General features: G+C 40.6%; 1 protein-coding gene across 5 annotated transcripts in view; it reads right to left on the bottom strand.

Moving 5' to 3' along the window:
* The window catches only part of galnt1 (UDP-N-acetyl-alpha-D-galactosamine:polypeptide N-acetylgalactosaminyltransferase 1), a 56,705-nt gene extending 32,460 nt beyond the window's left edge, over positions 1-24,245 (bottom strand). The window contains exons 1-3 of one of the 5 annotated variants that reach the window (XM_026183850.2): positions 23,824-24,244; positions 23,059-23,115; positions 5,781-5,893 (exon numbers count right to left, since the gene is read on the bottom strand). The gene's annotated coding sequence lies outside the window, so the exon portion shown is untranslated. Of the gene's footprint in view, positions 1-5,780; positions 5,894-23,058; positions 23,116-23,823 lie in introns of all 5 variants that reach the window. The other 4 variants (XM_026183852.2, XM_026183851.2, XM_026183849.2 and 1 more) reach the window with 4 other exon arrangements.
* Positions 24,246-27,201: the final 2,956 nt, after the last annotated feature.

Here is a 27,201-nt window from a genome sequence, read left to right as displayed (position 1 = left end):
TCGTGATCTCAATTCTAAGCCAAAAAATCGTGATTCTCATTTTATGCAAAATCGTGCAGCCCTACTAAACACAGACCTTGCTTTTCCTGTGCTAGGTGTCCCTCCCACACAGATGTGCGAGGGTAATTTCTAAATCGGACAAGTTATGCTGGTAATACCGATCCTGAGCAAACAGGGCTCATATCAGTAATAAAAGCAGGAAAAAAATTGGAAGAGGCTAATGAAGGGGAAAAAATTGAAAGAAGAAAAAAAAAGCAGGGACAAAAACAGCACTTCAGCCTCCGGCAGCAGTATTGACAGTCAACTACAATGAATTTAAAATCATGAGCTTAGAAAAAAAGCCCAAATCCCAGGAAAACAAATAGAAATTCAAATTAGGGAATACCCAATGCAGTCAGTACCTGGCGTTTAAAAACACTGCTTTGGTAAACTATCATCTGGCAGTGAATGCACTGAAACAAAAAGCATTTTTGGCATTTAGGAGAAAATCAGAAACTTCAGCTATCTCCCAAGTTAAGTCAAACCTGTCTTGGACGGACCATCAGCTGTTAAGAGATCACTAGATGTCAGCTACCCATCAGAGTTCTGCATGCAAAAAACTGCAGGTCCATAATAAACATCCCAGGTAATACCCACTGATTAGCAACACTGAAAAAAGAACACCTGAAGTCACAATGAACAAGGACCAAAGGAACCTTTTTTACAATTCTAAAGACATAAAGACCTTTAGCACTTCCTCCAAACTACATGGGGCATCAACATGAAAATCAAAGCAAATTAAATCTGGCATAATTTTTTGGACACAATCCTTGGTCACGGATCAACATAAGCTGCAGGCACAAATGATCTATTAACTGGCTTTTGTAAGTAGTACAGGGAGGAAGCCTCTGTCTACAGTTAACAGCTACCTGTAAACTTAGCACACAAAGAAATAAGTCATTTTTAATGCTGAGTTATATTGGTTTCAGTTGCATGTCTCATTTCCAACTCAACTGTTAACTTTAAACCATGAAACACAACAAAGACACACCTCCAATCATGGTACTCCCTGGCTTGTTATTGTGGTTGTAGCCTAGCTGTAGCCATGCCAACTGCCAACTCCCAACTGGCTATTTAATCATGTTGGGATTCCTACTGGCATTGGGAATGCAAGCAGAAAACACTCTTTAGAAATGTAGTTCTCAGGGGACCACACCTGTGAGTCGTTAAACCTTGGGGAGCCCCCAGAAGTGTATTAGTCAGAACGTACCATTACTGAAATAAACCTCAACACTGTTCAACCTCAGACCAACATGGCCTTCCAATAACCAAAGAAAGTATTTTTGGATGCTCCCTTATTTCCCATGGGTTTGTCACAGTGGATGGATCTGCATGTTAGACTTGGCAAAGATTTCCTGGAGCAACCCTCCCATTTATCTGGGCTTGGGACCAGCACTAGGAGTGCATTAGCTTGTGACCCCCTGAGGCTGGGTTTGTATCTCCTCCAAAAACAAATCAAAGTAAACTAAATTATTAAAGTGATAAAAAAAATGTGTATCTAGAACAATAGGTAAATCAAATGCAATTTGTAATTGTCCCTAAAGCATGAATATAAATTGGTAGAGTAGCATAAACTGTCTGAAATGCAAAACATAAACAGTTCCTGATGAAATACAGACTAAGCGGACACAGTCTAGCCACAGAGAACCAGTGACACAAGAAAGCTGGCCTATGAATCGAGGAAGAGGCACCGCAGAACAGTTCTTCTTAAAATATAACAATTAATATCAGAGCCAAATTTGGTTTGTGAATCTTCGCATAGGTGGATAACAGTGAAAAACAGCTGATTCTGTTAGTTGAGGGACCTGCAGCATCTATCTAAACTATCTATTGGGGTTTGTGATACAGCCTCAAAAATCATATTACAATATTTAAAGTAATTTTACAATAATGATCATTCTGACAATATTGGACAAATAAAATGCTGATAAAACGTTTTCCATCCTTCTTTTCCAATGAGCTACTGTCATTGAAGACAAACTACCTTATTCAAAGTGTGAATCTTTCGCCACAAGGTGAAAGCAGAAGCAGCATTAGAGCGTAATAGTAGTGACACAGCATAAGTCAAATACTGGTGGTGGAGTTTTCCCTGTAATTCTAAGTGAAAGTATAACACAACCTGCACATCACCACCTGATAGTATCTCCTCCTCCTGTACGTTCATACCCTGGTTTTACATGGTGGTGTCTTTTTGCCCCAAGTGATATAACAAGTTAGTTTCCACGTTTATCAGGAACAGTTTTCTTGTATATTTTGCAAAGAATTTTTTTTTTTTTGGAGTTTGTTGAAATAGCTTCCTTTTTACAAAATCAGAGTTTGCCATCCAGCTCTCTATGTCAGACATGCCTGTTCTTGTCAAGTTGTTGTGTTCACTAAGGAACATAGATGCCTTTTATATCCCATAAAAATGTATTCCCCATATTATCGCAGAGGATTCATCCCTACTACTTACATAAAACATTGTTAAACGTTCTAAAAATCAGTTTAAAATACAAAGAGGAGTACAGAGAGAACTGCCCATGGCAGCGTAAAAGTCCCAGCTAAAATTGATTACCAATGCAAAACTTGGCTCACAAGCAAAGTGGAATTAAATACTTCAATCTCCAATCACTGGGGCCTTTTTGGCCAAAATCAATATGCATTACTGTCACGAGGGGTGTTCCCCTGATGGTTGGAAAGAGAGTGGAGCTTTTTTTGTACACGTATTAAAATAAATTGATCACAACACACCTAAGAACACATAAATGACTGCATCATCCTGGTGGTCCATTTGATGTTAGTATGCTGTAAATGATCTTTTAACAACTATTAACTTTTTTGCACTTGCCTCGCAAAAATGCAAAGGTACACACAGTGGAGGCTTTGATCACACTGGCTGGCACAAATAATACAACAGTTTACACAATTAAAACATCATCGCAGGCTGTGTGTTAAATGGTGTTAACACGTACTCACACAGAAACTCCCTAATCACCCTGTAATACTTAAAGTCTGAACCATTAGGCCCAGTGGGTTTGTGTGTCTGGTCTCCCCTGTATGTTTGCGGCTCTTTTCTACTATTACAGCTGCTGCTATTCCTACTATAACTCATGCCAAGCAGGAGGGATTAACGAGTCTCTGACAGCACAGCTGGATTTCTCTGCCTACTAACCACTTTAACAATATGCTTTGATTTTTTTTTTCATATAAAAATATGAAAAATTTTAATATTTCTAAGACTATGTTACAGTGCAACCTCGCAATTTTGTGGCTGCTTTCATCTGTAAAACGTCTTACAGTACCTTAGGCAAAAAAAAAGGAAAGAAAATGTCTTTAAAGTTTATATCTGAAGCTACTTGGAAGAGAACTGCATTGCTGTCTATTAAGCATGACTTCTTAATAGACTGTACAATGTCAGCATGTCTATTTCCCCAGCACATAATATGTGATATATTTGTCATATTCTTTGGACTTTTGTGGAGCTACTGGTCAATTTTCATACATACACAGTGTAAAAACCAATGTGCAGACATATGTTTAGCTGCCCCCCAGGTAACACACAATAACAAAAAATCAAAGGTTAACTAGGCTCTGATTCCTCACTGCATTAAAGTATCTGTTGTGTTACACAATTTCTAATCTGTATTATAAAGCACACAGACATACAAGAGTAAACAACAACAACAAGGAATCAGGAAAAATACTTTGTATTGTTGCATTGCATTCCTTGCATTATGTTGCATTGATGGTTCTTTTGCAACCCTCTTTTCATCGTTATGCCATTGTTACGATTTTTAGCATTATTGATGATCAGTGTTCTGACTTTCTCATTCTCATTTTAGAACCAAACACAGCAGCGCTTTAAGTGTCGTTTAAAATTCCTTAAGAAAACTCTAATGCAATCTTCACATTAACTGAATTTCCTGGAACAGAAAAAGCTTGATAAAAGTTGATTTATAGTTGCTGTTACAGCAGCTGATAAGATCAAAGAAACATCCCAACAGAGTTATGTGCCAAAGGTAGTTTGGATTTTTCAAATATGGTAACAAATCAGATATAATAAAGCTTTGTAAATTTTAGAGAAGGGCATTACTGGATGTCAGCAACAGGGGGGAACAGGGAACCACAGAAGCCAATAACACTAATCTAGTGTTGCAAATGAAACTTCTGCTAACATTAACTTCCCACACTGACACAATATGACACATTTTGCCTTTGGATTTTCAGATTTTACTCATCTCTGTATTTAGCACGTTACCCTTTTTCACACATAGCCACCAGACAGTAAATAGTCATAAAGAGAGCAACGTGCTGCAAAGACACGCGTCACTATTTTGGGGACTTTCTTTTAGTTTTGACACATTTATAGGCACAAAATTGATAACAGGAGCAATTTACAAACTAATCGGTGATTTCAATCCTTACTTATGTACCTATGACCCTTAATTTTTGTTTTTCAACAATTGTTTAACAACACTTTAATTAGAATACTTAAACTTGTGTATACAAATAGTGTGCTAGTATAATAATGTGTGACAATGGCATAGATTTGTTCAAGGGTTCAACACACAGAGCATAAACAATAGATCATAGCAAAGTCTGAAATATGAAGACAATACGAGACAGTTACATAACTGTTACAAGCTGTTTCTATGACGCATTAATGAGTTACTGATAGTAAAAAATGAGAGAAATAAGTGATATGAGATCGGATGAAGCAGTGCTCTCCTACATGCATTTTACAGTTGTAATAATACTCTAGCCATTATTCTTGTTATATCTTCATTTCTCATTCTTTCTTTTTACTCTTCTTTAACTTGACCTCATTTTTATTTTTTTGGTTTTTTTAATCACTGTTGTATATATAAAGACTTTGCCCTCACAATGAGCCTGTGGCACTTTAACTATTTTGTTTATTTATTTCAAACTATACCTTTTTTTTCTATCCTGCTATGGTAACAATGTAGCTTCCCTTGTGAGATCAATAAAGTATCTATCTGTGTAGATATGTATATTCTTCGTTAAATATAGCTGCTGTAACTTGGGCTTTCTACATGATTGCACAGCTGAATGAGGCTAATAAATGGGGACCCCACCATGAAGCTTACAAAGAATTGCATGCACCGCTCCCGCTTCACTCAGGCAACAACAAGGCAGACCCACCTCTCCAATGGAAAGCCTTTCACTTTGCTAACCTCTTTGACAAAGGCAGCAGAAATGCAACATGAGCACCAGAATTGAGTCAAAGTGAATGCAAATGTGCCTAATTTGCAATCAAAAGGGTCAGCACACAAAATCAAAAGAGGCACTTTGCTGTTAATGGGGTGCTGAGGTTTATGTTTGACAATGTAACATGTAATTTCTCAAAAATAGTTTAAGCACACATTTTGATTTTGCCCGTAGGTGAATAAATCTAGTTTGTAGTATACATCAGGATCATATGGGGTGCGATGTTAAAAGGTTATATTTAGACTGAATTTTATCCACTGAACTTCTCTTGTTAAAGAAATTGGATTTTTCAGCCAGAAGATAGACTGGCTTATTAAAACAAAGAAAGGGCTGAGGTCAGTAAAAGAAAAAAAAAGAAAAAGTTGCATATGCATGAACCGGTAAATTTGTTTAATATATCCAGTTCAATACACAGTACAATAAAAAAAAATCTCAGCCCTTTAGGTTTCAATATGAACAACCCTATCTACAAAAACGGTTGTGTTAACTGTTCTTTGTTGCATCACTTTGTGTAGCCATTCCTTAATTCGTACCTTTCAAAGTGAGTTAAGGGGTCTCTGGTCAGATGTGCAGGGTGCTCCACCAGTAGAGGGGGCGGAGCTTCAGAGATCCCACTTCCTCTTTTGCTCGTCACTCATACATGCTCCTTGAAGAGAAAAGAGAAATAAATTTAGAATAAATATTTATTGTGCTAAGGATGTTAAAAGACACCAAACATGCTGGCTAGAGGAAACTCTTGTGCAATCTTGAAACTAGAATAAGGAAATGCTTTAAAACAGCTCTTCATTTATTTATTGTTTTCAAAATTCATGCATCGTACATAGGGAGAGTATTTTTTCAAATGCCTGGGAAAGGAGACATTTTCTGATCTATGAAAAAACCACAGGAAGCCAAAAACACACTTCTTGTCTTTGCATGTACAACAACGGTGCTATTCTTTCCTGCAAGATTACAAAGTTAGCGACACAATCTCACAGGGCAAGCTCCCACTCAGCAAATTATGCAAATGAGCCAAGATTCAGTCAAACGTGCCAGTATAGTGGACTTTGGAAAGTTCTCAGTCAATTAAAAATTGGCATCCAAGGTCCGCATCTCTTTTTATTATGTCATAAACCAATCATCGTTCCTCTTTCCAGCGGAAATCTAAAGGTCAAACATGACCAAAGACGCCGCCAGCTTTGCAGCAGGATAAAAAAAAGCAAGCGGGGAAACAGAGGGATGATGGGGATGATGGGGTGGAGGGAAGCAGGGATAGGCAACTGACGAATTCTCAGAACTGCTCATTTCACTGGATTAATCTGCTATTTTTGAAAAGTCCACAGAGAGCAGAGATGAGAGCGAATATGACTCAGAGTGGGCCTGTGTGTATGCGGGTCTGCGTGTCCTTCAATCCGGCCCTTGGCCTACTTTAAAGCCAAGTCATCATTCTGGTCCACTGGGGCCTCATATTGCCAGCCAGTGTATATATGTGTATATTGAGGAATTGTATTACAAAAGCAGCCATACCATAAATCTCTTCCTGCCAGCCCACACACTTCTGCATTAGTGAGTGTGAGGAGGCTGTGCTGCAGTGCAGGTATGCCTCAGTATGAGAAGAGTCGTGGCCACCAAAGGTGTCTGCCTGTCTCCTTCTGGGTGAGTCATCAATCCTCATCTCTCTCTTACTTTATCTCTCATATACGTCGTAAGCCGTCTCTGTCTGCCCTTCTTTTCTCACTCTTTACATGATTTAAATGAGCCTCCATGAAGTTTGAGTGGAATGTAATTCATCTGCAAATTGGAAGCAGGACAAGCAAGAGCTTCTAAAAATACTCATCAGATTCCCCTGACAATGACAAAATAAAACTACAGAACACCCACCACACACTCACACATGACCACACAACACTGCAGTGCAAATAGCAACGCTCTCTGTCTTTGTCTGTGCAAACCTCTTGCTCTTTTTAAAGTCAGAATGCTTTCTACCTGTCTCATTCTCTGCGAGTTTATGAGCTCTACATGTCTGGGTGGAAAAAAAGATGACAAAAACCACAAAACCCAAGACGGCAGACAGCAAGCACAGCAGTGATGATGAGAGAATGAATATTGTGAGAAAAGTGTCTGGCAGTAGTGCCCTTTGTTACGCTCGTGATAATAAACTAGCCTCAGTGTTCATGAAGTTTTGAATGACTGTTTTTTACAAATGTAAACTTGACTTTGTACCTTTACAACCACAAAATGATTTCGTAATAGATACTCCTGCTACCAAGGCATGCCCCATTTCAGAAATGAAGCACACACAAACACAAACACACTGTTCACAAGGCATAAAATATAGTGGCACATTGTTTTGGCTTACATATGGACAGAAGTATGAGGCAGAGAAAGTGAGCATGCAAGGACCCGTCCAAACACTGGCAAACACACAGTTGTGCCAGTGAAATCTGACATTATGTAAGCCAACACAGGAACCCTAATCCGGGCAGGGATAGCTCAGTAGGTAGAGTGGTGGCCCCATGATCGGAAGGTCGGGGGTTCGACTCCACTGAACGGCTACCCTGAGGTACCCCTGAGCAAGGTACCATCCCTACACACTGCTCCCCGGGCGCTGCATTGGTGGCTGCCCACTGCTTCACTGGGTGAACGGGTTAAATGAAGAGGAACTATTTCCCTATGGGGACTAACACGCACACTTTACACTTTATCCAGAGAGCAGAAAGAGAAGTCTATGCCGTGAGTGTCCACTTTGTTGCATGCTAAGAGGTGTGATGTGTACTTATAGTAAGGAACTTTTTTATTTATGTTTGGGGATATAGCCATTTATTTTTTCCTGCTGCACCAAAATCATACCAGCTTTTACCTTCGGAAATGAGATAACTCCAAAACACGGCCTGCATATATTGTAGCACTGACACTGCTATGCACATGAGCCAGATGTGACTGAGCCAGTTTTACTGCAGTGAGCTAATTTTATCGCTGTAAGGCCTTACATAAAAATATGGAAAAATGTATCTGATTATGGCTGATGCATTGTAAAAAAAAAAAAAAAAAGCAGCAAAATTTTTTTTTTCTGGCACAACTTCACCTGCTTCCAAGGTGCATGGAGAGGATGAAAGAAATAACATAGCAGGAACTCCAGCAACGCGTTTTGGCTTGTGGCCTTCATCTGGGTCATGATGACCCTGATGAAGGCCACAAGCCGAAACGCGTTGGTCAAATATTAAAATTGTTCATCTTCCCTCAACTGTTACTGGAGTTCCTGCTAAAAAAAAAAAAAAGAAAAAGAAAGAAAGAACAAATTGCACCATGTACATAAAAAATACATAAAAATTTAAAGTACAGTTGAAAGTTGGTGTTTTAGTACTAATATATGAAGGATGTCAATGAGTGAATTTGGCAAAAGAAATTCCTCTCCCAAAGGTAAGCTTTTGTGAAGGCAAATCTCCTACTACAGACACCACAATCAGTATCAGGAGGCAAAAGGTTTGTGCATTTCGAATTGTCTGCAGTCTTTGCCATTCCTTTGTTTTGTACACCTCCCTTCTTCCTTGTTCCAGCTGTGAACCAAACCAGAGAATGCAGGATAGGAGCCAAAAGGCTGTGTCTTCATCCCACCCTACTCTTGCCTCTATCTCAGTCCCTACAGAACACCCTCTGTTATTAATTCAGTGTAACAGTCTCTTCTCCCACTTAGGCCTCTTTCCATTCAGCTTGACCCGACGTAATTCCTGTCGTAAATCCAAAATACCAGTGACTCAGGCGGACTAACAAATGCAGAGGTGAGGAGGTGCTCATGTGCGGACTAATGAAGAGATTTCTGCACGCAAGCATAAAAGCTTCTCTCTCTGTAAGCAAGACATTTTGCAGAAAGAGAATATCATAAGGTCAACATGACACCTTGCAAGATAAAGCTGGCATGTGACAGCTGCAGCCAAACAAGGTTGAGGAGCTCTGGAACAACCTTTGTTCTGGACAATTTAGAGTGTAGTGTGGGTACAGCTAAAACTAACAGACAGTCAAATCAGTCTTTCACAATCCCCCAAAGCTCAGTGTGAGCACACTGTGATCAACCAGCCATGTCTAAGCATTAGACCTAACTGTTCCCCTCTCTCCACAGACTGCCACAGAAAGTCACAGAGTAGAGGGGAGACACTCATAGACAGGAAGAATGGCCTCTTCTTTTAGACTATGTGATAGCTTAGTAAGAGCATGAAGAATGTGTGTGTGTGTGTGTGTGTGTGTGTGTGTGTGTGTGTGTGTGTGTGTGTGTGTGTGTGTGCGTGCGTGCGTGCGATATGCGACTCTGTTTGTAGCATATGCTGTAACAATGGGAGCTTAAAGATGGCATCTTTGGTCTTAGCAACAACAAACAGTGCTGTGCCAATCCTGAACAAACTACAACTTCCGTCCAAATCCTTTCAGCATTCCCTTTGACCTCTTGCTCTGTCAATCACCTCGTGGTTCAAGTGGTGTGGGAAAGGAAGGCTTTACAGGGCCTGAAGCACACCATACACACACAAAAACCAAATCAATGCTAAATAGGGACTAGAGGAAAGGCAACAAAAGATGACAACAACATTATCACAAGTGATTGCAGCCGTAGCTCACCATTTCTGACATCTTTCCAGGGGAAGCCCAGGAGGGAAAAACAGGAATGCCAAGAATAGCGTGAGGAGAAAATAGGTAAGAAGCAGCTGGCCCAACATCCCTGAACATGTCATACTTATCCTGGATGACACAGCTCACCATTTTGCCTCTTTTGCTTACCTTACTAATGACGTGCATTGGGACCTACATGCCTATTCCTTCCACACATACAGCTTGCACTTGCAGAGGAAGGCGAGTGTAGGAAGAGGAAGAAAGAGGAACCAAAGGACAGACAGAAAAGGACAGAGCGAGTAACAGAAAGACAGAGATCTGCTTCCTGTTTACTGACAGCAGAGATTGCAGGAAACAAAGCACCAGGCCACAAGACTGTTAACAGTAGTGACAAAGAACACAGCATAGATACACACTACCTTCCCTCTTCTGTGTCCTGAGTGATTAGACAGGCCAGATTTATCATCAACTTCCCCATCCATCTCTGTGTATCTTGGTAACATCTGCATGTTTGTGATTTGTTCTTGGTTTCTATCTCCCTCCTGCCCTTGTTCTAGCCAGCCGCCGTGCTAACAGGATCAAGCTTAAGCGCATGCACACCCCCAGCTGTGTGCACAAATGCTCCCGGCAACATTCACCAATCTAAGACAGACTTCCCAGCAATTCCACGTGGCGCTGCAATGCACTGCTTTTGTGGTTTAGTCAAAGTGTGGATTTAATGCAGTTTCCTATCACATGAGCTGGCTTTTAGCCACACTCACTGCAACTACATTGTAATTTCTGGAAAAATATCTTTGGAAACACTTGAAAAGAAAAATGAGAAGTATTTATAATTACTTTATGAAATTTAGAACACATTTCTATCTTATGATTCAGTCACACTAGAGTAAAAATAGGATGGCAAACTCCTTATGACTAGTGACTCAGTGGTTGCCTTTTTTTTCTGTTGGAGTGCAAGCAATGCAAGCATACAGGTAACCTAGTAAGAGACAACCTGCCTGAAACCAATTGCAGCCCCACTCACTGATCACAATCATTGAAGGACAGACTGGCGATGGGTTGCCAATATTTGGTGTCTACTTCAAAAATGCAAACATACTGCTAACACATCACAATAAGAGTGAGGCAGTCTGTTTAGATAAGTGCAGTTTGTGAGAAACATTTCTTTGAAACAGACTCGACTCAACTAGTTGCCAAATTGTTGTGTTGTGGTTCTGTTCCTATATAAAATCAAGACTGGTAAGCGCTCATTTCATTTTGGTTTGGGCAGAATGTACGAAATTTCCAATTGAAATGCAATTTTTGCCAATTTATCAGTTACAACTGCTGTATTATCACAAGAGATTGCAGATAACTGCCAACTTAGTTCCATTCAATATCAAACTGACAGCAAACTGACTCTGTCTTGTTGCCACGTTAGTTTAACACTGTCACACAAGTTGCTTTGAAGACAGCAACTGACTGCAAGTGGTTGCAGACCTGGTTCCTGTCTTCAAACCAACCATTTCGAAGCAACCTAGGCATCAAGATCAAAAGTGGACTGCACACGGTCAAAATAATTTTGGTTTCCAACCACCATATGACTAACATTAAGAGAGTTGCCTCTCATTTATCCATTCTCTCGCTCTCTCTCTCTTTCTGAAAATAAGCTCTGCCTGACAATACAGTGCAGCCCTGTAGAAAATAATTCAACAGCAGGGATGTTGGACTGGTGATGTTGTTGACTGATTCCTTACGCCGTGTTTTTAACAACTCTACTGGATGAAAATATTTTTGGAAATGTTAGCAGCAGACTTCCAATTTGACTGTATTTTTGCAGCTGTGTTTTTGGCATTGAGAACAACTGAACTGCACTCACAAATGTTCTTCTCTTTTAGCAGTTGGCTTCACTTACTCTTAGCATAAGGAAGTGCAAATCAGCACAAAAACAGCAGAAAACTAAACAGTTCTGGTGGCATAAAAAAGATCCCTTCTCTACAATACATACATATAAACAGCACAGGTGGCATGGAAAAGCATGTTTGGTCCATAGAAGTAAGGCTGTTATGAATACAATCGGATCCAGAATAGCAATAACTGAAATCCGAACATTCATGTTTTTATAACCACTTTCTGACAAAAATTAGAAAACACATAAACTAAAGAGTCTGAGGTTAAGATGCATGAAAGAAATCATCTCAGAAAGGAAGTTAACAAAGACATTTTGTCCCTTCTAATGTCCTCCTCTGACAGTGCACAGCCTCTGTGTAGGTGTTGCTGCTCTCTGCTTTCGGTCACTAGGTGAACAGAAAAGATGGAGAGAACCGGAGAGCAAGACATCTGCTATCACTACCTGCTTTTTTTTTTGGGGGGGGGGGGGGGGTTGAAAGGATGTGAAAAAGTCACTAAAATGATAACAATGTTGTGTTGTAAAGATGTGGGTTGCAGTATCTATGGCCTCAGGCTGCAGCAAAAAGCAAACCTTTTACAAAATAAAGTGAAAATTTCACTAAAGCAACTTTTAAACAAGAAAATAAAGATGGTAAATGGCCTGTATTTATATAGCGGTTTTACTAGTCCCTAAGGACCCCAAAGCGCTTTACATATCCAGTCATCCACCCATTCACACACTGGTGATGGCAAGCTACATTGTAGCCACAGCCACCCTGGGGCGCACTGACAGAGGCGAGGCTGCCGGACACTGGCGCCACCGGGCCCTCTGACCACCACCAGTAGGCAACGGGTGAAGTGTCTTGCCCAAGGACACAATGACCGAGACTGTCCAAGCCGGGGCTTGAACCGGCAACCTTCCGATTACAAGGCGAACTCCCAACTCTTGAGCCACAATCGCCCCCAAGACATTCTCTATTAATCGTTCTCTAGGATTGGCGCATAACCTGCCTGTCTGTTTGCATGATTTGTTCTCATAATCCTCAGACAAATTTAACACCACTGGGCCAACTCAAGTTGTTTGATCTATGACGCACTACTGCCTATTGGCATCTGCAAAATGCACAATCCATCACAGGGTAAATATATCTGAATACACACATACAACTCTGCAGATGCGCACACACATAAACACACACTCGCATACACACACACACACACACACACACACACACACACACACACACTAACAAAGCTAGCAGTATCAATACTTCATTTAACCAACTCTGTCATGAGGTCAATAGCCCCTCCACCCACACACAAACACACACACACTCACTCCTAACACCCCTCGTCACACTACATAACCTCCAATAAGTTTCACTGTGGGTTCTAAATGTTCAGCAATAACTTTGGCTTAATTACTTCAGGTGAAATCCACTATGAGCGGCAGGCATGACTAATCTGGTCATCCTCTTTCATATCTAACCTTATTAAGAAGTCATGTAAATTTTCATCTCTATTTATATCTCAGTATGCCTCTGTAGACTCTATTCTTGTAAAATCTACCACACAGAAATTTAGGTGCCCATAAGTAACACTTTTAATCATGTAAATATACAGAAAACGGCTTGAACAACTAAAAATACCATGGTATTTTTGCTTGAGGCTATGTTAAAAAGAAAACTCAAATCAGATCTCAAGTGCAGCTTGGTTCTTCTTTTATTTTCTACTGTTGTGAAATATATTTCAGGCTAGCCCATGCGCAGCAAGTACAGAGGCAGCATCCCTGCTGCTGTCTCTCTCTGACCCGTGGAGCTGCAGCCACAGTGACCCACATCCAAGCCTGTGGCAGATTATACTGCATCACATGCAACACACACATTCCCAAGATACATGAACACAGTGCATCTGACATTCGTGGCTTGTAGAAATGCAATTTCTGATAGCTTAGCAGACACACACACACACACACACACACACACACACACACACACACACACACACACACACAATGGACAATGGACGAGTAGTTCTGCAGTCCATCAGCCTAGACTAACTGTTGATATGACTATCAGTGTGCCTGGTCTACAACAAGCTCACTCAGAGACCTAGCACAAAAAAACCACACAGACCCACACACATGCACACACTAGATAAGAGGCAGAGATGGACAGTTTTGTGTATGTTTGCGCAGAGGGGAGAGCTGTGCCTTCGTGAGGGTGAGCCCCAGGCAGATAGCTCACTCTGTCACACGGCTAAGACAGAGCACAGAGCTTCCACAGCAGTGTCAGTCCTTTCTGCCCTCCTCTGCTTCTCTCTCTTACCAATAACTTACAGACAAATTTCCATATAGGACACAAATGTTGCCTTCAGTTATATTTGCATCAATTAATTATTTATACAACCTTGAGAATGGCACTGCGGTCACACCTTTGAGAGTGTAGTGTCCTTCTGTAGAAACATGCGGAAACTAAGCCAAGAACAAGCACAATTTACTCCCAGTGGAGTTGAAAACATTTAAATGAAGAATATGAAGAGCAGTATCAGACTGCCTTTGTTTATTTATATTTTTACTACCTGTGCTGCCCTTGAATAATTTGGCCAAGACAAACATCAGCCTACAGGCAAACACAATGAAAATTAGCGGCTAAATGTTCAAAAAGCGAAAGCATTTGAGTATTTTTTATTGCCACCAAACAGCTTGCCTGAGGTCTCATATAACCATATTCATATGTCACGAAGCAAACATTATATCCCCCACCCATTATTACACAAGATATACAAGCACACAGAGAAAACCCCAGGGTTTTAAAAAGATTCCTCAGCAATTAACTATATAACACTCAAACAGCAAGCATATTTGGCAGCAAATTTCAATTCGTTTGTAATCTACATTCCTGAAGGAAATTAAAGTATGAACTAATACTGTTATTAGTCAACTAATACTAATACTGGCAGTATTAGTTGACAGTAATATTAATTACAGTCAACTAATAGTGCCAGTGACTACAGTATTCCAACTGTAGTCACTGGCAATCCATCTGTTATCTCTATACATTTTGTTTGACTTTTGTTTGAATTGTAACCTCTTTACCCACATCCAGTGTGAGATAACTGTTATTTGTTTCATTGGTTGCTGTTGTCAGGTAATAAGAGTGACTAAAAGCTTTTAATCACTATCATTTAAGGAGGGTGACTTTTTCCACAACAAGATCTTTCGTTTAACTGTTCAAAGCGCTGCAAACAAAGACACATTAAGAGCTGTCATCCGAGTACAAACAGGCCCTGCTTTAGCCAGTACTGCAGACCATGAGGCACTACACAGACTACAGAAATGGAGTTACTCTGTACAGTGGACTGTAGCTGCCAGCTGCTCCAGGACAGTGAGGCTGGATTAAATGCTGAAAACAAATATCCCCACAGAGGTCAATTATACACAATTTAGCTAGGCTACCGTGCACACACAAAATACTCTTAGACTGCTCAAGAGTATTTAAAACGCTTATTCTGTGAGGCCTATTTTGTGCTTGAGATTCACTGGACTGACTCTAATGTAGTACCCTGATTAGAAGTGGACGATAAGACTGAAGCCTTTTCTCGGATGTAAGTAAAACATGAAATATGATATCTTGAGTAGCAGTCATGCGCACGCACTCATCTGCCGGGCTCTTGGAAGCAGTCAGAATGATTTTCTCAGTCAATTTTCATTTTGAGCTCATCAGCTGTGGGTTTCATGACTGTAAGACAGATTTTCTCCCTGGTTAATTTCAGCAAGTATAAAAATGTTTAGAGATTCTCTGAGCTAGTTTTTGGATGACAGAACTTTCAACCATTTCAGTGAGAAAATGCACGAGTTCAGTGGATCCAGGGTTAACACCTTTGACTTAAGCAGGGATTATAGTACAGTTTTTTTATAGTCCACTTAACACAAGCATCCATGCAGATATCCAAGTGCCTGGCTGTTTTTTGATCATGCTGAGAACTTACATTACAGTGCACCACCTACACATGCTCACCAAGTGGTGGACTTGAGGTGTATAACATAGACCATAGGTGTCAAACTCTGGCCCGCGGGCCAAATTTGGCCCGCAGCCTAATTACATTTGGCCCGCGAAGCCATACCAAATTACTATTAGAGCTGGCCTACTGGTATTATACAGCTAATTAGGGCTGCTCAATTAATCGAATTTTAATCACGATTACGATCTGGGCTTTCAACGATCATTAAAAATAACTGAGCCGATTATTAGCCCCTCCCTCATTTATCCGCGACACCTTAAAGGCCGGTCCATGAAAATATTGTCGGGCATAAACCGGTCCGTGGCGCAAAAAAGGTTGGAGACCGCTGATTAAGAGGACCCGAGGGAAGCTCGGAAAGCTAAGCAGAAGTTATTTGGAGAGGAGAGTGACTGCCGTTGGTTGAAAAGTGAGGTAAAAAAACTTCAGTGGTGTTGCACACTATTTTATATTATTTTTTAAAGTCATTGTTAACCCTTTAAATCCGGTCAGAGCAGCATGCTCTGTTTTGTGTAACTACTTTTAAATCCCTGTAGAATCTGAACCACGTAAGCTAGCGCAATAATTTGTTTTGCATATGAAACCGGAGGAGTTGTACTTACATCTGATGCCATCAGCTTGTCCTCGGTCACGGTTTCCTTCCACATATAGCTTTGCAAAAAGTGCATAAAAAGCGCTTGCAGGAACAAAAACATAATATTCCAGAAACACGCTTTGCCGATCCATCAGCTGTTCATAACACTTCCCACAGTGAAACAGACGTCAGCGCGAACTGTCTCATGTCCGCCATTTCCTGCCCGAAACCGGAAGTGACGTCATTTTCGCGGAAATGTAGTTTTTTACTTGTAGACCTTAAAAACCTCTACTGGTCATGTTTGACTTTTCTGAATAGTTTCTGGGATGCTTAGAACTCGAATTGCACAGCTGGAAATAGTTTATTTTGATGCACCTGCTGTTTTCTTTGCAAATTTGCATCATAGGATTGTTTTTTTGTTTTTCCTGCAGTATATAAAAATTGCTGTATCTCCAAAATAAAACTATGAAGACACTCAAAATAAATTTCCTGTTGTTGTAAACTATTTTTTGCAACTTTTTTGTATTTAAAGTTTTGAAGGATAAGCCTCTTAAATTTCTCCAAGTAGAAATATATGTAAAAAAACAAAACAAAAACGATTTTCAATTTTTTTGTAGTTTATTGCACTTTTTTGCAATTAATGTAGTTACTATGGACTTAATGCATACATATTATTAAAATATGGGCTATAACAGTTATTTAGCAACTTGAAATGCTCCCACAAATGGCACTACAACATGTAAAAAAATAATATAAGCTCTGGCGGACTTGGTTCTATAGTAGGTTTTAAAGGGTTAAATAAATATCGTCAAATAATCGCGATCTCAATTTCAGTGAAAATAATCGTGATTATCATTTTTGCCATAATCGAGCAGCCCTACAGCTAATATATATATTGTTTAGTATTAAGCTTTGCTTGTTCCATATTCAGTTTTTCAGCAAAACTTGTTTGAGTCCATAAGAAAAGATTCATTCTTATATCTGGAGGAAGTTTTTTTTTTCCAATAAATATTAACGTTAGCCCACGACTTTGTTCCAGTTTTGAATTTTGGCCCACTGTGTATTTGAGTTTGACACCCCTGACATAGACTGTATGTGTGCTTGGCTAAGCAGATGCTTCCTGACAAAACCTACCCAGCCCTAGAAGCACTGGGTGGGTTGTGTCGTGCTGTCATAATACTGTCGCAAATAAGTATCTAATCTGATAGAAGAAGGAGCTACTTAAATAAGTCCTCCCTTATTCACAAGAGGCCAGATAGCCCTAAAGGGAGTTACAGCTTTCAGGTTTGCACTGGTATTTCTCTCAAATTAGACTTTGCACATGTGCAAAACTATTTCTCCAAGTGGTTCTCCCTTGCTCTGGACTTTTCACTAGGACTCCAGCAAATTAAATTTACTTTCCAACTGCTGAGAGAATTTGCATGAAAGGACTTAAAAGCTAGCACTGTTTGTCTAACTTGTGTACTGTGAAAGAAGAACTGGTGTTTATAATTTGTAAAGTTCCTACAGGAAAAACGTGCATACTTATCAGATTCACGCTATAAACAGAAAAAGAAAAAAAAACCCTGTTGCTAGCTTCCTTAAGTTCCTGACAGTTTTAGAAGATCATGTTACATCAGTGTGTCCCACTTTTTTAAACCAAATTTACAGAAATCTTTTTCTAACTTTAACAGCATAATCAGTCAAAACAAGCAGGGAAAACTGTCTAGAAAATTCCCTTAGCAGAAAAGTCTAACAAAACAAACAACTCTGAAAGACGAATACAGAAGCCAAAACACACGCAAAACAAACAGAGTGTAAAATATTAAAAGGGACACAAACTGGTTCCAAGCCAGACAGAGAAGAGACGTGTCTGTCTAATTATGGACCACACTACTGTTTTTCCATGAGTCAGCAGCAATTGAACGTACACCACTTCTTCCTATGGCGAGCAAGGAGGGGGAGGGAGGGGGGGGGGGGGGGCAAGGAGCACGACTGTCACCATGGAAACTACCTCTGTCGAGTAGTATCTCAGAGTGAAACAGATGCTTTGAGCGAGATACGGACACACATGAACAGGACACTTTTACAAAGAGGGGAATTGTCAGAGCAAAGCTGATAACAGCATATACTGTTACTCAATGTGACTATGCTGAGCTGCTGCATGCTGTATTAGCTCATTCTACTGAGACTTTCAAGGTGACTTTTAAACCTAGGTACTTTGTCTGTGCAGCAAACAGTAGCAGGCTACCGGCACTTGTCATTAGGCGTTTAAGTTGCCACAATTTCTTAAAACCAATAAACGCTCACATCCCAAAAACCGACTTGTTTCAGCCTCAGTATTCCAGCTTCCTCTTTTCGCCACTTAAGACGAACACAACATAGACATAGACATAGACATCTTTTAAGTTGATGTGTATGGCAAACTTAAAATCAAACAGTCGTGCATGCAGTGGACATGAAACTGCATTAGTGTATTTCTGGATACCTGATAAATTAATTATAACATTCAGGGTTTTTTTTGTTCTTCACCAAGTCATGAGGGAAATCTTTGGCTTTTTAGCTGTACAATGGTCCACATGTTGACCAGCCTTTTTCCAGTTTGCCATTTTGTGTTACATTTCTGTAATAATAGCAATAATAAAAAACTTTTTCAAACATTTCAAACTGTACAGATTATTATTTGAACAAATAGAAGCTTCAAATATATTTGAAGCTTATTTGAATATTTGAGAAAATGAAACCAGTAAATGTTTAGAATGCTCATCAGAAAAATAAATACACTTATGAATAAATAAAAGTAATTGTCAATTAAGTTGTTTTTTATTGACTAATTAATTAACTGACTAAACACTACTGCTCAGCAACAGCAACAAAAAAACAAAAACAAAAAAAAAACAGTTGTGAACTATAGACCAGACTCAATGAACTGTAACAAACCATGCAGAGAGAAAAACTGCAGAGTTGGCAGATCATATTTTGTGAGTTTACCACACCCATTAACACATTTACACAGCACACTGTCACATTGTGCATAAATACATGGTTCAAAAGCTTCTACACAGAGCCGCTATGTTGGATGGATATTTGTAGCATCTTGTGGGGAACACAAAACGGAAAAAAAGCACTTTGCAACACTTTAAGCATCACTGAGTTTACTGTAGCACTAGCTTTTGTATTTGTATTTGATAAAAGTCGCGGGTGACTCCCGACAAACCGTGACAAACAAAGTCTTCATCTATGCAAATATTTGGGTTTTTTGGTGCTACCTTGTGAAGACTTACATACGCAACTGAAATGAAAACAGAAATAGACCATTAATTCCTTGTCAAAGGAGAGCCAGAGCAGAAAACAAGAGACTGCAGCTAGGAGTTGAAATAAACCTCTGCTGAATGCTGGGCTAAATCCTATTTCCTTATCATTAAGCCAGCAGAAACACTGTGTCCATCCAGCTGAGACACTCTGGCTGTGACAGGCTCTGAATCATCTGTAGAGGTCCTATATGCAGTTTAAACATACTGCGCCACATATAGGCGTGCTGCTCTTTTTGCCTTCACAGTTACAGTTTTTTTCCACCAAAGCATATTTATGAGGAGTCAAAGTGCAACAAACGAGGAAGGAACATGTTCGGTAAATGGCTGATCCAGCAAAGGTCGCTGAGTGTGAAGGGTGTGATTTTCACACTAACATGTAATTCTCAGAAACAATCCTTACATATGTGGACGCACACTTTTTGTGTAGGCCTTCAGTCGGTTCAATGCTGAATAGGAGCAGAGAGCTGGCAAGACTCCCCGGTGGCACTGGCTGACCCACTTCTATGCAACTCTATCCCTAAAGTGACCCACTGTAGAGCCAGAGGACACACACGTATAGCCAAGCACCAGCACACACATTCACACACACAAGAGCACAAAACTAAACTTGTCTGCCTAAACCCTAGAGGACTGAGAAACAGGGAAAAAAATCTGCTAAATGCTGCCAATATCCCCTCTCTCTCCTTCTCGTTACACTCTGTTTTCAGCTTCTCTTACTTGTCTGAAGATCAGCCATTTAGGTCTCTGCTATCTGATCTAGCTAAACTAGCTACAGGGCCACACTTGCCTTTTTTGAGCAGAACAGATGTTTAGATCCACCCCCTCAATCAAGTTGACATGTCGGCTTTTGCTAATTCTCTCTGATATTGGGATAGATATAATACAGGCTAAATAATCTTGTAGCATGCTCAAACTGGCTTTAATTCGACCACCATCGTCTATTTTTCAAAAATACTTTTTAGATTTTTGGCAGCACAAAAACAAAACCCATACTTGTTTCACCACAAAAAACAAACATATATTATACATAATAGCTCCAAGTTGGTGATGTTATTCCAATTTATGGCAACTCTACTCTGCTCTGTGACAAGAAAATGAGCTTTCAGCTGCACTGCCAATGCCAGAACCAACTGCTGCAGAGGGTAGAGATAATTCTGTCTGATGTGAGTGTGATCAGACAACATTATTAACAACAAAACCCATCTTAGTGGAGTAGCTGGTTGGTAAGCAGGCAGTAATCACCTCATGCACTGACAGCTGATGTTTGTGCAGTCCTTTTCATGTGAGAGCGAGATTCCATTAAAGAAAGCAAAAGTGACATTTGACAAGCTACAACAGATACCACAAAATCTGTCGCCGCCAGTGGCTTTTGTCTATGACAATATGCATCCATATGATTAAAGAGTCCCAGTTATTTCTTGTTCTTGCAAATAAACGGTTACCATCATTATGCATATTTAAATGACTTATTGTTTTAGCAGAAAATGACAAAACACTGAAAAATGCTCATTATGGCATCCTTGAGGTGATGTCTCGTCTTTGTCTAAGCAGCACAGCAAATCTTAGAAGTTAATTAAAATAAATAAATACAAAGACGACACAGATTTGGCTGCCAGTTGTGCACACTAGAGAAGCTGCTATCAGAATTTTGCAATGACGGGCAAAAAGACTGCCAACTTGTGAGAAGCAATAACAAAATGATTAACTGGGCAATTTCTTCAGTTCTAGTTACACTTTATTAAATACTTCTCACCTACTTTGCAGGCCTATGTTAGGTGGTAAGCAAGATGAACAACGCACAAAGAGTGGAAGTGCAATAAATTTTGCTCACTGATATTTAAAGCACTCACACGCTCAGCAGCCACTGCCAGGTCATGGTGGCTGTGCATGTGAGTAATGCCAATGTAACAAAGCAGGGTGACCCAGGTTTTGGGGGGGAACAGGCAGGCTGGTATGAGTCCTCTCGCATGTATCTCTTTATGTGCATGTGTGCGATCCGGTCTTAGTCTGGAAGTAGGAACAATGGCATTCCTGTGCTCTGAGCTCCAGGTGGCTGTGGAAACCCAATCCCAAACCAAGCCTCACTGGCACACAGATCGCCAGGGTCCCCGAATGCTGCTGCTTCCCTCCGGAGACACAGATCAGAATAGAGCTATTGTTCCAGAGCAGCTCGGAGTAATAAATGCGCCACAGCCACGCTTGATGACAAACACTAGCAAACACGCAAACAGGACGGCAGTGATTTTCGCCTTCACTTTCCAGATTATTTACTCAGCAGCAAAGCCAATGAAAACGTGAGCTACTAATTTCTCACTGTGATTAAAAATAGGGAAAAGGTTAAGACACTTTGTTTGTAACTGTCCCTTATAATTTAGATGTTTTGTAAAAACATGCTTTTGCAATGACTATATCCACCTGCAGAAAAAACATACACAACTCATTACTTAGTCATACTCACTATATGACTTAAAACCACAGTGACGTACTTTCCCCACACACTTTTTCCCCTCCTCAATTAATCTCATTCACTAAAAAACTATTTTTGTTATATTCCCAATGCTGTACGTCCCACAGATTGGCCAAAATGTTCCCAGTTTGAAAGACTCTCAAGTCAGCCATAACAAACATGGTTACACAAGCACACACACACGGATGCAAATCTGCTACAGCCTGAACACACAGTCAATGCAACACAGGGCAGGAAACACATCATGCAGACTCCACAGCCTTGAAATGAGGAACATGATTCATTTCCTTTCAGAGCTGGATAGTCATGCCTTATAACACAAGCCTAAGTTTAGATATCCAGCTCTGAGGCAAAGATCCTCAACATGGCACAAAACCCCAGTTATGATTCCACAACTTCAACTTCCCATATAGATTTCAAGGAAGCCAAGCACTATGTGGTCAGGTTATTTCTTCTTCTATTTGGTAGTCAGCGCTACCACACAGATAATCCTGTTGAAAATGATCAAAGCCTTGAGCTCGCCTGCACCATGGGACCACTGCTACAGGTAGTGAACAAGGTACCGCACAGCTTCCCTTAAGCAACACAGCGTATCTGCACTCTTACAGGCAATGCCACACGAGTGTGTGCACGCACGCACGCACGCGCGCGCACAGAGAGAGAGAGAGAGAGAGAGAGAGAGAGAGAGAGAGAGAGAGAGAGAGAGAGAGAGAGAGAGGATAAATAATACATGCTTCCTCTTTTCTCTCCCTTTAAGGAACATGACAGATTAATTTAATTGGTTCCCTGTCAATCCTACAGCTTCATCAGCTCTGCTGTGCAGAGCTGATGAAGCTGTAGGATTGATAGTGGATCCATTTTCTTATCTCTGAGATAATTACAGCATTGTTAATGCCCGCACATTCTCTCTTCTTTCACTCATACATACACGCACACATCAGGCCCCACATGCTTTAAGTAACCCTTTACAAAGTCTTTTTAGTGACTGCGTTACATTCAAAGTGACTAACCTCTTCAAATTTGCACTGGCTAGTTTTCTTCTCTTTTCCCAGCTAAAGTCATCTGACCTGTATTAGGCGCACAACAACAGACCAATCAGAGGTTAAATTCCGGGTTTACACATCATCTTTTTCGGGTTGTGATGCAACAATGAAGCATTAAAATGTTCAGAAAGGAGGAAAAGAGCAAAAGGAAGAGCAGATACACATTCCACTGTAACCATTATGCTCTACTTTAAACAGACGCTTTCTTTTGATCTCACTGGGTGAGATCACAGAGCAGTCAGGAAAACTTGATAACTAGCACTCATTTGAATTGACCGTTAGTAGGGGGAAACAAGTCGCTGCAGTCAAATGCGGCAAGTGTGCGATAGCACTGACCCCGGCAGTGGCCCATTCGCGCTACAAATCAACAGTCACGGTTGAACGCTAACGCGGGATGGATAGAAAAAAAGTATTTATGAGCACCGTTATTAGGGAAGCAGCTTTCCCTTCACTTGGCGTGTTTCGGTGCGGTTGTGGAACAGCATCTACCGGTTAATTCACCTGAAAGCAAAGTGGCAATCTGTGCCTTAAGCGGAGAGTCGCATCGCATCCCTGTTGCTCGGCTGCTTCTGTCAACAAGCCCCGCTTTGCCATAACGGCGGCTGCTTGCCTGCTACCAGATAACCGTAGGGGGGTCACTGGGCAGAAGCAACCCTCCAAAAATGACTATGTGGCTAAGAGAGGAAACAACAATCACTGCAATTGGTGTTAAAACAAGTATTTTCACCTTACCTAGAGTGACTGGTCACCTCAATCAGCCGTGGCGCAAAGAGTCCGCAGGCAGAAAACTGATACCGACTCGATACAAAGTATCGCCGCTAAGTTAGCGGGCTAGCTAGCTTAGCGGGCTAACGATGGAAAGAAAAGGGGGGTGAGTATGGCTCTCTCTGTGTCGTCGAGAGAAGGCAGTTACCTAAGAAAACAAGCAAGGGATGAGGTGTTTCTCACGCAGCTACAGGAGCACCTTCCGGTGTCAAAAGGCGTGAACGGAGGAGACATCCATTTGAAAAGAGCGTGCGGTAGGACTGTCGGTGTCAGGCGGCTGTAGCGCTATGCGGTGTGAGCTCTCTCTCCCGGAGCGGACGTACAACCTCTGCCTGGGTCTGTGCGAGAGAGAGAGAGAGAGAGGGAAAGAGAGAGAGAGGAGCAGGGCTGCTGATGTGCGGAGCAAACACAGGCAGCATCACTGCTCATCCCTCCTTCGACTATCACAACCCGGAAGAAATACTGTAACTGATCCCTGTTTTTATTTTTACACAGTCCAAAAAAGAGAAAATTTCAGTTCATTGATCACCACTATTTATTTACGCATATTTTCATTGATTGAAACCTACTTGTTAGTGTGAATGATGCATTTTGGAGCTCGTGTGACGTGAGTGATGTGTTATAAAACAAACATTATAGAGGTCATAATTATAGTAATAATGATTTTAATAATAAGCCCAAAGTCAGATCAGTGAGATGGTGCTTGTAATGAGCCTATAATTATTAACCACGCGGTATAAATGAGCAGGGGGTGATTCCTGTGAAAACTTCTGGAACTGCAACACTTGTAACACGGTATTAACTGACCCTCTCCTTCCTACAGCTCCCTTGTGGGAAATATTCATATTTAGGAAGAAAACTAAGTAAATGTCTGTTTCTCATTTGAAATTAATGTCCAACTCAGGAGTCAGAAAGCACTGAGTATTGTAAATCTGCAAGGCATGGACTTTTTTTTTTTAAATTTCAATTAAATTATTATTATTATCATTATTATTTTAACCAAAGAAGGAAGCTTTAAGCAACACACCTGTCAGGAAAGCTACTGTGTTTCCTTCAAAAAACAGCTCTTTTAACTCAATTGATCCTATCTCAACCTGTCACAAGACCAAAACAGAGAAAAGGCAATCAACTTCAGACTGCAAGACAACCCATGCAGGCACAGGGAGAACATGCAAAATCTACATAGTTAGGTTTCAGTCGGTGAGCAAAATTTAAAAGCAAACCCTTTTTGCTGTTTCATCAGTAGGGGAAAAAATACATTCTGAAACTTTGCAATGTTAAAAACCTGCCTTACTGTTATAGCCCTTAGTTCATCAGCACAAGCTCTTTAATCTTTTACTGGGTGGGTTCATTTACATTTAGTAAGCCAAATTCAAGACATTCAAAAGCCTAAAGCAGATGCAGAAAGCCCTTTGTTTTCAACTAAAGCTTTGCAGAAAGTTTGGAATAATAATTGATTTAAGTGACTTTGAACGTGACGTGATTGTTGGTGCCAGAGGAGGTGGTCTGACTGTTTCAGAAACTGCTGATCTACTGGGATTTTGCAACCATCTCTAGGGTTTACAGAGAATGGTGTGTGAAAGAGAAAACATCCAGTGAGTCATTTTCTCCGGGTGAAAATGCCTTTGTTGATGCCAGAGGTCAGACAAGAATGGCGATGATAATGCTGTGGAGGATATTTTCTTGGCACACTTTGGACCCCTTAGCACCAACTGAGCACTTCTTAAACACCATAGCCTGCTGACTGCCTCCATCCCTTTATGACCACAGCGTACCAATCTTCTGATTGCTGCTTCCAGCAGGATAATGAGCCATGTCACAAAGCTCAAACTCTCCCACTGGTTTCCTGAACACTGTGGTGAGTTCACTGTACTCAAATGGGCTCCACAGTCACCAGATCTCAATCCAGGAGAGCACCTTTGGGATGTGATGGAACAGGAAATTAACATCATGGACGTGCAGCCAACAAACCTGCAGCAGCTGTGCGATGCTATCACACAGGAGTGTTTCCAGCTCCTTGTTGAGTCTATGCCACAAAGAATTAAAGTAGCGCTGAAGGCAAAAAGGGTCCAAATAGGTATTAGGAAAATGACCAGTGAGTATATATCCGTAACGTATCTATCCCTAATAATAGAAGCTGCTTCCATCAGGACGTTAGTTAATAGTGTCTTGAGGATGCAGGGAAGTTTAATATCAACTGGGAAATATTGCTGAAAGCAATATATTGTATCAGGCCATTTACTCACATTTTTCATCCTTTCTGTCACAGTTTTAATAAAATATACAGTTTTATATGAATACATAGGAATAAACAACAAATTGGTCATGAACTGATGGGAAGCACTAATAGGTAATTTTAAAAGAGGGCTACCTCAGCTTGCTTTTATAGGCCACTACTTGCACACATACCATCAATCCAGTGAGACCTCAGATCCAGCTAATGGCTTTTCATGTATTGCTATATAGAGAGGATAAAAAGCTGCACAGAAAAAAGAAGGAAAAGCAGAGAAAGGTGAATGGGCGCTTCTTTTCTGGCAAAAGGAAAAGGGAGAAATGGGACACGCTCAGTTACAAGAAGCTATAAATAAGATGTCAACAGTATTGCTCACCATTACCTGCTCCATCAAGAGTGTTTAGATGCCTTGACTGAAAACACAACCTTTTTTGTCACAATTTATTACCAGAACAAGAGAAGCAGTTGGGAGCGCTCACACCATTTCCAGTGCTGGGCAGAGCTAGCTGTCTGCCTCAGTGAGTTCATTTTCTTCAACTCATACCAATTTATTGCTCGCACATTGCCTACAACGGTAAATTCTGTTTCACATTGGCAAAGCAGACACGGGTGTAATTTTGAAAGATACACCGCGGTCAACATATGTTGTGCAAGATATGGTGTTGGTCCACTCTCTCAGGGTTGCACATGCAAATTGGTTTGTGTCAGCGCGGGTGCCAAACTCCTGTTGGACTTAATGAAGTCAGCGAGGAGCCGAGTCTCATTTTTATGAGTCATCGCTCTACCTGCACAGACAGAAAACACTCTGCCTCGACTTGATGAGATGTGAATAGCAATACAGCTGCACTTCTAGGTCAGGACATGCACGGTGTATTCAAAAAGCAGCATTGAGCACAGTGAATGATTAAATATGTGATACACACACACACATGCTCAACCTATTTGCATTTTCCCCGGACAAGCTTGCCATCTTGTGTTAGTCATTATGCATTTACAAAAAGTTCCTACAATCTTGTTATTTTTTCTTTTCTATATTTAAATCTCACATGTGCAACCCCCCCCCCCCCCCAAAAAAAAAAAAACAACCCCAAAACAAAACCAAAAACCCAAAA

Source organism: Astatotilapia calliptera, chromosome 11 (genome assembly GCF_964374335.1).
Source record: "Astatotilapia calliptera chromosome 11, fAstCal68.1, whole genome shotgun sequence".
NCBI classification, from domain to species: domain Eukaryota; kingdom Metazoa; phylum Chordata; class Actinopteri; order Cichliformes; family Cichlidae; genus Astatotilapia; species Astatotilapia calliptera.
Note: the sequence above shows the minus strand (reverse complement) of the source record. Positions and strands in the feature narration are given on the sequence as shown.